Genomic DNA, 10,550 nt, shown 5'->3' on the forward strand with positions numbered 1-10,550 from the left:
GGTGACAGGAGTGGCACCCGGTGTGGTCTTCTGCTGCTGTAGCCCATCTGCTTCAAGGTGTGTTCGGAGATACTCTTCTGCACACCTTGGTTGTAACGAGTGGTTATTTGCGTTACTGATGCCTTTCTATCAGCTCAAACCAGTCTGGCCATTCTCTTCTGACCTCTGCTATCAACAAGGCATTTTTGCCCAGAGATCTGCTGCTCACTGGATATTTTCTCTTTTTCGGATCATTCTCTGTAAACCCTAGAGATGGTTGAGCGTGAAAATCCCAGTAGATCATCAGTTTCTGAAATGCGGTTCAAACCAGCCCGTCTGGCACCAACAACCATGCCACGTTCAAAGTCACTTAAATCACCTTTCTTCCCCATTCTGATGCTTGGTTTGAACTTCAGCAGATTGTCTTGACCATGTCTACATGCCGAAATGCATTGAGTTGCTGCCACGTGATTGGCTGATTAGATATTTGCGTTACTGGGTGCAGTTTGCAGTTGAACAGGTGTACCTAATGAAGTGGCCGGTGAGTGTATATGTATATGTTTAAGTGGTCATTGTTAATTTTGTGCATTCCAAATAACACGCTATACGAAAAAGTTTCCTTGATTATCCACAGCTTGTAGCACATCTGAATGTATTTCATGTTAAGGTAATCCCTTAACATGATGGTGATAGCCTGTGGGACCCCCTGCCTACTGAGGGAAGACCCAGCTTTCAAAGCCACACATTTTTCTGGAGCTGCTCTCCCATTGGAAGGTCTGTCTACCTGTTGATATTACTTTTATCATGTTATGTACACAAACAGTGCCATGAAAAAGTGTTTTCCCCCTATCTGTTTTCCTATATAATTGCATACTTATAGATGGCGTATGTCTTATATGTGTGAGTAACTTGGCATTTTTGTACGTTGAAAATGTGTTTTTTATGAGATATCATTTCTTTTTACAAAGCGTTTTATTATGAGAGTGAGAAATGCGAAGTGACCCTGTAAGAAACGGTTGTGGATTATGGCTATCCTTGTGTGAATTTGTACAGTCTGATGAGCGTGTACCGTTTAGCAGTTTCGGTTTGCTATATATGTAAAACAGTGGCTGTGACAAAGCTTGCGGTGGCGTATAAGTGTAAACGCATCAGAAACGCAGGTGAAATATGGCCAGTGTATGTACTCACGGATTTGACGGCCATCCAACGAGTCTTGATTGACAAAAGAATGAGCAAGCCCGTAGAATTAGAGTACCCTTCTGTCCTGCTCCGTTGTCTGTTATTTCGTGGAGATGCAATTTTAGTGTTTGTAAGGTTTATAAGGCATTTTGATAGGCTTATCTGCAGGTAGGAATCCTCTTCGCTGTTTTGCTTAGCCAGAACCGGAAAACTTGATAGTGGAGAATAGGAGTAGACGCATATGTCCCAGCAGGCTTTGCATATGAGAAAATAACAACAGTGTGAGAGAAATTGGGAGAAATTATGAAATTGCGTAGTTGAAACAATATGTTTTCAGCAGAATGGGCATGTAGGTGAAGGTTGACATGATCACAGACTATAGTGCGAAGTAAATGAAGTGACCATGAGCGAGCTTAGTTTCCTTATGGAACGGTATATATAACAGTCGGTGTAAAGTAGTAGTTGTTAAAGTGGAGGGTTAAGTAACGTGTGAAATCTATTGCACTAATGTGCTTTTCTCATGTTCAGTACTAGTAGTTATAATTATGAGTGAGTCATGATTTTAAATGTAATGTTTTAATGCGGAGTTGCAGAACGTACATACGTAGTAATTGTTTGTATGTGGCTAGATAGAGAACAGGGCGAGGTAACATGAATGTAGAAACGAGGCGTTTGCTGATAAGAAGGTTTTGTACGGTAGCCAAGTGAAGAAATATAGTTAGTAGAAATGGCACAGTGGTGAACTGCTGTAACTTTTTAATAGAAGGAATACATTTGCCGTCATGAAATGCATATGGGTGGCCGTGAGTGAGTTTTGGTAAAGCAAATATAAGCGTAAGAAAACGTTAGTGTAAAAGAGGAAATTATCTGCCTGAGGGCGAGGCGGGATTCAATCCTTCAACCGGAGGTTTACCAGTCTGTGACTTTGTTAGTGGAGCACCATGACATAGCTATGCAATGCGTGAAATATCATTAGCAAACCTGTCCGTAGTTTTAAAGAAGAACACAGGCCAGTAAGCACAGAAGAGTGGTCTGAATAGTGTTCACTGTGTGAACTAAACTGTGTTCTTGGCTAGAAATAGCTGTACAAAATAAGTATTGTACCTTACTGAACCTGTGTTTAGCAGTTGTCTATGACCATGAAATGCACTTTTTGTACGTCGCTTTGGATAAAAGCGTCTGCCAAATAAATTTAATGTAATGTAAGAAGAGCTCCCGTTGAATCCATATGGCCTTGCAATATTGTAGCCGGTTAATAACTGGACGTGCAGACGGTACGTCATAATGCAGTGTATACGTTCGGTGAATGGCGGGTGGATATGGTGCAAAAGCAATAATTGAGAAGTAGCAGACAATTATTAGTGAGGGTAAAAGCAGGTTAAAGAGATGTGTTTCTAGCTGGGCTTGAACTTAGGACCTCATGTTCCCAAGGCTGTAACCTTACCCACGAGGCCACAGGCAGACTAGCTGTTTAAACTGGAAATGTTTCAGAGTAAAAAGGTATGGGTATTTTGCGTGTGTATGCAAGTTTTTGATTGGGTCGTGTAGGTGAAGATTTGGCTGGTGTCGGTAAAATGTCCAATGGGGAGACATGTTGTTAGTGGGATAGGCAGCAGGAAAAATAAGAATGAGAAGAAGAAGAAGATAGAGAAGAAGAAGAAGAAAACGCAAAATCCCCTTAGTTTGGGGCTTTATTGTGTGCACATGAGAAGTTGTTTATGAAATCTGTCTGTTGAAATGGGGTCAGAATGTACAGAATTTAATGTTTTTAAGGACTGAGTGTCCTGTGGCTGTTGTGGTTATTTCTGTGGGGAACCCTGAAAAGTGCCAAACTCTCAGTGCTGTATAGGTATGGGGCATGCCCCCACCAAGGCGTAACTTGGCAGGATGGCATACCTGCCATCCCAATGACACGCGGTAGTTACACTATGAGCTTGACTCACTCGATAATGCTCTGGTCATAAACATTGTCACTAGCAAGTTAACTTTAACCCCGGGGTTCCCAGCAAGGGCGAATCTATTCCAGGATTTTGTGCCAACTTCTGCTCTTAATTATTTAATCTGCTGAAACATATTTTGGTCTGGCATTTGTATAAGCTCTACTGAGTGCACTCTTATAGTTTGTGTTGTGATTATGAAAGACACATATACAACTGCTTCATAACCAAATCTTTTAATATATTTAATAAGGAAAGAGAGAGAGAAAGAAAGAAGCTGAGAGAAGGAGAGGAAGAAAGAAAGAATGAGATTCCATATGAGATTCCATAGAGTACTAACAATTCATAAAGAAGGCTGACTTCTGTGATCTAACGTTCCAAGACTTCTCTTACTGGTAAATAATATTATCTGGTTCATATATGATAATGCTTCTGTTCGTTCTATATTTTTAAAATGAACGGTAAAGCAACTTGTTAAATCATCACAAACCTTTGTGTTAATGGTTTAGTCTATATCGACTTGACCAGTACGTCCTTTTCATAGTTTGTTTTGTTAACCTTAACGGGCCGTTTGTGCTTTGTTTTACGGTTCCGTTTTCAAGTCTTTTAATTGATAAAGCGGTTAGCCGACAGTACAAATTCCGGTGGAAGAAGCACATTATCGTCACAGTGGCATTTTAGTTGTAAAATAAGTGAAGTAGATAATTGAGAAAGAGGCTGTTTAGCTGACTAGCAAACTAGCTCCAGCATTAGTTTGCCTTTGTGTCGTCAAGCTGTTAGCTGGCTTTGCTTGCTTAGCTAATTAGCAAGCTAGTGGTGAAGTAGTTGGAATCTCATAAAAAACACGTTTTCAACTTACAAAAATGCCAAGTTACTCAAACATACAAGACATACACCATCTATAACTCATTCATTCAGATTGTCAAAATCCAGGCCTGCCATTAAAAGTATTGATATCAAAATGACGCCAAGTTACGGTACTACAAACAATATAGGCTATCTTGCCTCACCGAAATGACATAAGATGTATTTCAAAGCAATGCTACCCAATATTTCCTCAGTTATTTCAAGTCACTTGGCCCTGTGTGTATAAGCATGCAGTACATGGACAGGCCAAACATATGTGTGGATGGCTTTCTCAAAGTCAAGATTGATTGAATAGGCGTCTATAGCCTATGTCCAATTTGTATTGGTATGTATGGATTTCGCTGCCCAGCCTTTCTGTTGCGTGAATGATTGTATGTTTCTTGGTATAAATGTCTGTTCGTAAATGTGAATGAAACATGCTGCGAGGGAAATGTCCCCATGGGGATAAAGAAGTTCTCTATGTATGTATGTACTATATGTATTTTACATGCAGTATTTATTGTACGTAGCAAATATACAATCACTTGTACATTTACTGAAATTCAGTTCAGAAGCAAGTGTAAACATATGTTTTCTGGAGAAATATGCTTCCTGTAGTTACTGACCAGCAGTTTTCTACATGAATTTCAATGTGTTCCATGAGGCAATTCGAAAGATTTGACACTTTGATCTGACACAAAGTTTGCATGATATTGTAAAATGGTAAGATTACAAAACACAGGGCCAAGTGACTTGAAAGAATTGAGGAAATATTGGGTAGCATTGCTTTGGAATACATCTTATTTCATTTCGGTGAGGCAAGATAGCCTATATTGTTTGCAGTAGGCTACCGTAACTTGGCGTCATTTTGATATCAATACTTTTAATGGCAGGCCTGGATTTTGGCAGTCTGAATGAATGAGTTGTCCCACTGAATTGTTTCAGACCTTTAGATAAAGGGGGTTTTAGAATTGTTTTTAGATGAATTATTAATTTAAAGAAAAAGTTATCAAACACCCATATCATCCATTTAAAAAATACATTTCCCCTTTAGTTACTCAACCAAAATTAATTGTTAAGTAGATTCCGCTGAGTGAAAACAGGCTTGATTGTGGCCAGCCCTGTTGAATCTGAACCTCACTCATATTGTTACCATCAGAGTGAAGTAGTTGCCACAAAGTTTCTACAAGCATGTTATGCCATAATCAAAGACGATGTGGAAAAAAAAGAGGTTAAAATATATCAGTCTGGAGAGAGTTACAAAGCCATTTCTAAGGCTTGGGGGCTCCACCAAACCCCAGTGACAGCCATTATCTCCAAATGGCGAACACTTGGAGCAGTGATGGATCTTCCCAGGAGGGGTCGGCCTGCCAAATTTCTCCAAGGGTGCAGCAAAACCTCATCCAGGATATCACAAAAGATCCCAGAAGAACATCCAAAGAACTGCAGGCCTCTCTAGCCTCAGCTAAGGTAAGTGTTAATGAATGAGTGAGAGACTGGGCAAAAATGGGATTCATTTTGAGTAGCATGGTGGAAACACCTGCTAACCAAGAGAAATATCAATGCTCATCTCACATTTACAAAAAACGCACCTATATGATCCCTATACCTTTTTGGGATAATATTCTACAGACAGATTAGTCGAAAGTATAACTTTTTGGATGACCCATTATATCTGCCATGAATCAAATGCAGCATCTCACAGTAAGAACACCATACGAACAGTCAAAATGTGGTAGTAGTTTGATAGTGTGGAATTCAGTCCGGCGGTGAACCGGATTGGTCTTAGCTGCGTTGGCTGGTGGGGAGAGCACATGCACCTGGGCTGCGTTAGTTAATCAGCTCAGGTGCTTAAAGATGTGTTGCTCTCCACAGTTCAGGGCCGAGACTGGGAGCACAAACAGAGAGAGCAAGTTTTTATTTTGTTTTGTTTGTGTGTTTGTCTGTATGATGGAGAGAGTGAACCACTGCTGAAAAGCAGGAGGAGCTGGCCAGCTACGAACAGTTTTGCATTCTTTTGTCTTTGTTATTTTAGTTTGTTGTTTTAGTTTATTGTTTTTGTCTGGAACCCATGAGGAGGAGGGGTGAAAGTATTTGATTTATTGAAGTTAACAAGCCAGCTGTCTATCGTATATCAAACCGGATAATTTGCCGCAGATTTTAAATCCAGATAACATCACAATATATCTCAAACCCGCCATGGACCGCAACAAGAAGCTAGTAATAGCTGCTCTCTACCTCATATAACACCGGGAATGCTGCTACAGAAATTATCAGTTTTTCCTCCATCCTCAAAATGTGCGAAACCTTTTTTACCAAACAAGATTTTGGCTAGCTGGCTAAAGAAACAGCAGCGCAGCCTTCACCTGATTGGGTCAATGGAACGCGCTCGACGGATTAATTTGCACAAAGTTGAGCTCTGCTCAACTTTTCATCGCGCTGCTACCCGTCGCTTCAGCGCACCGCTACCAGAATGCATTGCGGGGCAGATTGACGCTTGTCCCATAGGAAATGAATGGGAGACATCAAATCGTGCTGCTTTCGACGCTGCAGTGGACATGCACCATGAAACTTCTGGTAGAGCCTGTGCAGGGTCAGGATTTACCCCCAATTGGCTAACCCAGGGTCCCCTATGGACACACTGCAGCAGTTTGGACTTGAGGCACCACCACAGCACCACTATCTGCAGCTGGTCAGCGCCCACCCTGGGTTCCCCCCACCTTCTGTACTGTACAACAGGCCTTGGTGCAGCATCAGGCAGTCCCACTGGCTCACCAATGCATTCACCCCAGTAGAGAAAGCAGACCAGAAAAACAGGCCACCACCCCTCCTGCACCTATTGCAGCACCGGACCCACTTCTGTGCCTGTAGGTTAGCCTGTGCGTTGGCAGGAATAGATGTTTAATTTCTCAGTATTCAGTATCTTTTTTTATTGCAATGTTTGGAACCAGCAAACAGTATAGTCCTGTGTTTCAGAATACATGCTTAAACCTTTGTATTGTTTTCCTTTCATTTTTTGTTCTCTCTCCTTATTTGTATGACAAGAGCACATCAGCTTATTCTTGTCGCTCCACTAATTTTTCTAGAGTGTTCCAACTGAAGCACATGTCACAATCAGATGCTGTTCTGGTGCTTGCCTGTCAGGCATTCAGCAGGACAGATATATAATGGTATAGGCCCTGGATCAGCAATTGTCAGCCTATGGGAAAAATCTGGCACCCCAGCAATATTTTTTGAACCAGCTAACGAGAGATGTTCTGCCAAACTAGTTCTGGCAGCACACACAAACTACTTTCTTAATTAGTTTTAATTAGATTGTGTCTTCAATATCAATGTTATCATATTTGGTAACTGTCTGTATAGTATGTGGACAATCCTTAGGGATTTCAGCCATTTCGGCCACACCCATTACTAACAGGTGAATGATGGACACTGCCATGCAATCTCTATTGACAAACATTGGCAGTAGGGTGGTACTGAAGAGCTCAGTGACTTTCAACGTGGCATTGTCATAAGATGTCACCTGTCTAGCAAGTGCAGCCAAAACGCAGGACAAAGCCTGGTTCAATTCTGATGATAATGCCACAAATAATGAACATTCTGCATTGTTTTTTCTGAACTATGTCTAAGCAGGTTTCCAAAAAGGCCAGTACAAAAGCACAACATATGCCCCAAACACAGAGACATTGCATTACATTACATTAATTTAGCAGATGCTTTTATCCAACGTAACATACAAAAGTGCAGATCAAGGTCATTGGAACAACTACAAAACACGTTTGATAAGGTACAATACTCATTTTGTACAGTTATTCATAGCCAAGAACACAGTTCAGTTCACGCGGTGAACATTATTCTGACCTAACCTATGCTAAGTCAAACTAGGGGGAAGTACAAGCTACAATATTAGGATGATAATACAAAATACAATAAGTGCTGGAATGGAGGTATATGTAACATGAGTGGCATATAAGAGGGGAATTTAAGTGAAACGATTCGCAGAGTGGTGGCAGTTAGTCCAGGTATAGTCTGAAGAGATGCGTCTTCAGACCATGGTGTAAGATGGGTAGTGAGGGAAAGGTTCGCAGAGGGACAGGGAGTTTGTTCCACCACTGGGGAACTAGAGTGGAGAAGCTCTGTGATAGGGATGAACCCTTTACCCGGATGGGAGGGGATGCAAGGCTGCTGCAAAGCGGGGTGGTCGAGCAGGTGTATAGAACTGAATCATGTCCTGTAAGTAGACAGGGGCCATCCTGTTGGCTGCAGTGCAGGCGAGGGTCAGGACTTTGAACCTGATCCTGGCAGCAACCGGTAGCCAGTGGAGTGGCCTCAGCAGAGGAGTGACGTGGGAGATCTTGGGAAGGTTGAAGATGAGTCGAGCAGCAGCATTTTAAATCATTTGTAGTGGCTGTATGGCACACAATGGCAGGCTTGCAAGGAGAGACTTTCAGTAATCAAGAAGGGAGGTCACCATAGCCTGGACAAGTAGCAGGGCGGAGTGCATAGTCAGGTATGGTTGAATCCTCTTGATGTTGTACAGGAGGAATTTTGCATTACCGTGATGTTGCCTTGATGTGCTACTTGAGGTCCAGCTGCTCATCCAGGACCACCCCTAGGCTCTTTGCAGAATGAGAGGCAGTCACTGTGGTGCCATCAAAGGTGATTGACAGCTCATGTAGTTGGGAGGTCTTGTATGGGAATAACAGCAGCTCAGTTTTGTTGAGGTTGAGCTTCAGGTGATGGCTGGCCAGCCAGGTTGAGATGTCAGACAGGCAGGAACATATTTTATCAGAGGGGGTAGAGGGCGTGAAAGAGAAGAAGAGTTGTGTGCATAACAGTGATGGGGGAAGCCATGTGAATTAATAACTGAACCAAGAGATTTGGTGTATATGGAGAACAGCAGAGGACCCAGTACAGATCCCTGTGGTACTCCCGTAACAAGGGTATGAGGAGCAGAGGCAGACCCCATCCAGGTGACCTGGTATGACCTATCTGCAAGGTAGGAAGCAACCAAAGACAGGGCAGTCCCAGAAATGCCCATTGCAGCCAAGGTGGAGAGGAGTAGCTTGTGGTTGACCGTGTAGAATGTTGCAGACAGGTCTAGGAGGATCAGGACAGAGGAGAGGCGTGAGGCTCTTGCAGTGGCGAGTGCCTTTGTCACAGCCAGGACAGCAGTCTCTGTTGAGTGCCCGGATCAGAAGCCAGACTGGTCAGGATCTAGCAGGTTGTTCTGATGGAGAAAAGAGGTTAGTTCTTTAAGCACTGCTCACTCAAAGGGTTTGGACAAATCCTACCTCGCCCTCAGGCAAATCTTCCATTTCTTACACTTACATTTGCTAACTAATAATTGTCGATTGCTTTCAAACTATTGTTTTTGCACTTATCAGAATATCAGAATCTTCAATGCATACGTTTACCAAAAGTCACTCATGGGCAGCCATATGCATTTCATGCCGGCACATTTATTGATTTTTTTTAAAAAGGTTACACCAGCTGACCACTGTGGCATTTATACTAACTATACTTCTTTACTTCGCTACTGTAGTAAACATATCAGCAAACGTCACGTTTCTACATTCATGTTACCTTGCCCTGTTCTCTATCTACCGACATACAAACAATTGGTACGTCTGAGGATGTAGTGTCTGCAACACCCCATTAAAAACATTCCATTTAAAAATATGATTAATTCATAATAACTACTAGTAGTTTATGTGAATAAAGAACATTTTTTACAACAGTTTTTCGATGCAATTTCACACGTTCCTTGAACAACAATATATACAATTAATTCCTAATACCGTCTGTTTTATATACCATTCAATAAAGAAGCCCATCATTATATGGTCATTATATTTTCTTTGCACTATAGTCTTCCATTTACATTTAATGGCAGTGATGGATCATTTGGAAGGTGAACAACACACTGCTGCAACTGAGTTATTCTTGTAAAATACTTAAAAAATGTTAGAACTGATTGTCTTGTTTTCTGCGATTTTGAGTGAAGAAAACTTGTTTTGTGGAGTAGATAACGTGTTCAAAACAGTATTCAAAATGTACAATTTGGAGAGGTTTTGGGACATCAGGCTGATGTCTCCAGGCTACCATGAATGGGCAATTCTTGGAAACAAATCAGCATTCTATACAATACAAGAGGAGTCAATTCAATAGTCTGAAGGTTTTTCCCTGATTTACTGTAATTCTGTATCTGGTCAGGTGGAACAAATTCAGAATGCTTGAAGGCAGTGTGTTTTTTGTCCGCATCTTCACAATTAAAATGAATCATTTTCATCACTAAATATGACTAAGTTCATAATATTGTCATATTGTCAGTGATAATTCAGCAAAACACACCTACTGTATGTCTGTTGGTACTATTCTGTTTTTTCTATAGGGTACAAGCTGGTTAAATTATTCTCTTTGAAGATGCTTACCAAATATTTGATACATGAAATGATTCTATGCTTCACCAGACCTTTTGTGTGCTCTGAGAAATGACTAGGTGTGAAAACTTGATATGCCTTCCTTGGAGACGGGATCATTTCCATTGGATGATCATTACCATGGAAACAACCATCTAATGCACTCAGACAGTTTGGTAAAGCCAGT

This window comes from Anguilla anguilla, chromosome 2 (assembly GCF_013347855.1).
Source record: "Anguilla anguilla isolate fAngAng1 chromosome 2, fAngAng1.pri, whole genome shotgun sequence".
In the NCBI taxonomy this organism is placed as follows: Eukaryota; Metazoa; Chordata; class Actinopteri; order Anguilliformes; family Anguillidae; genus Anguilla; species Anguilla anguilla.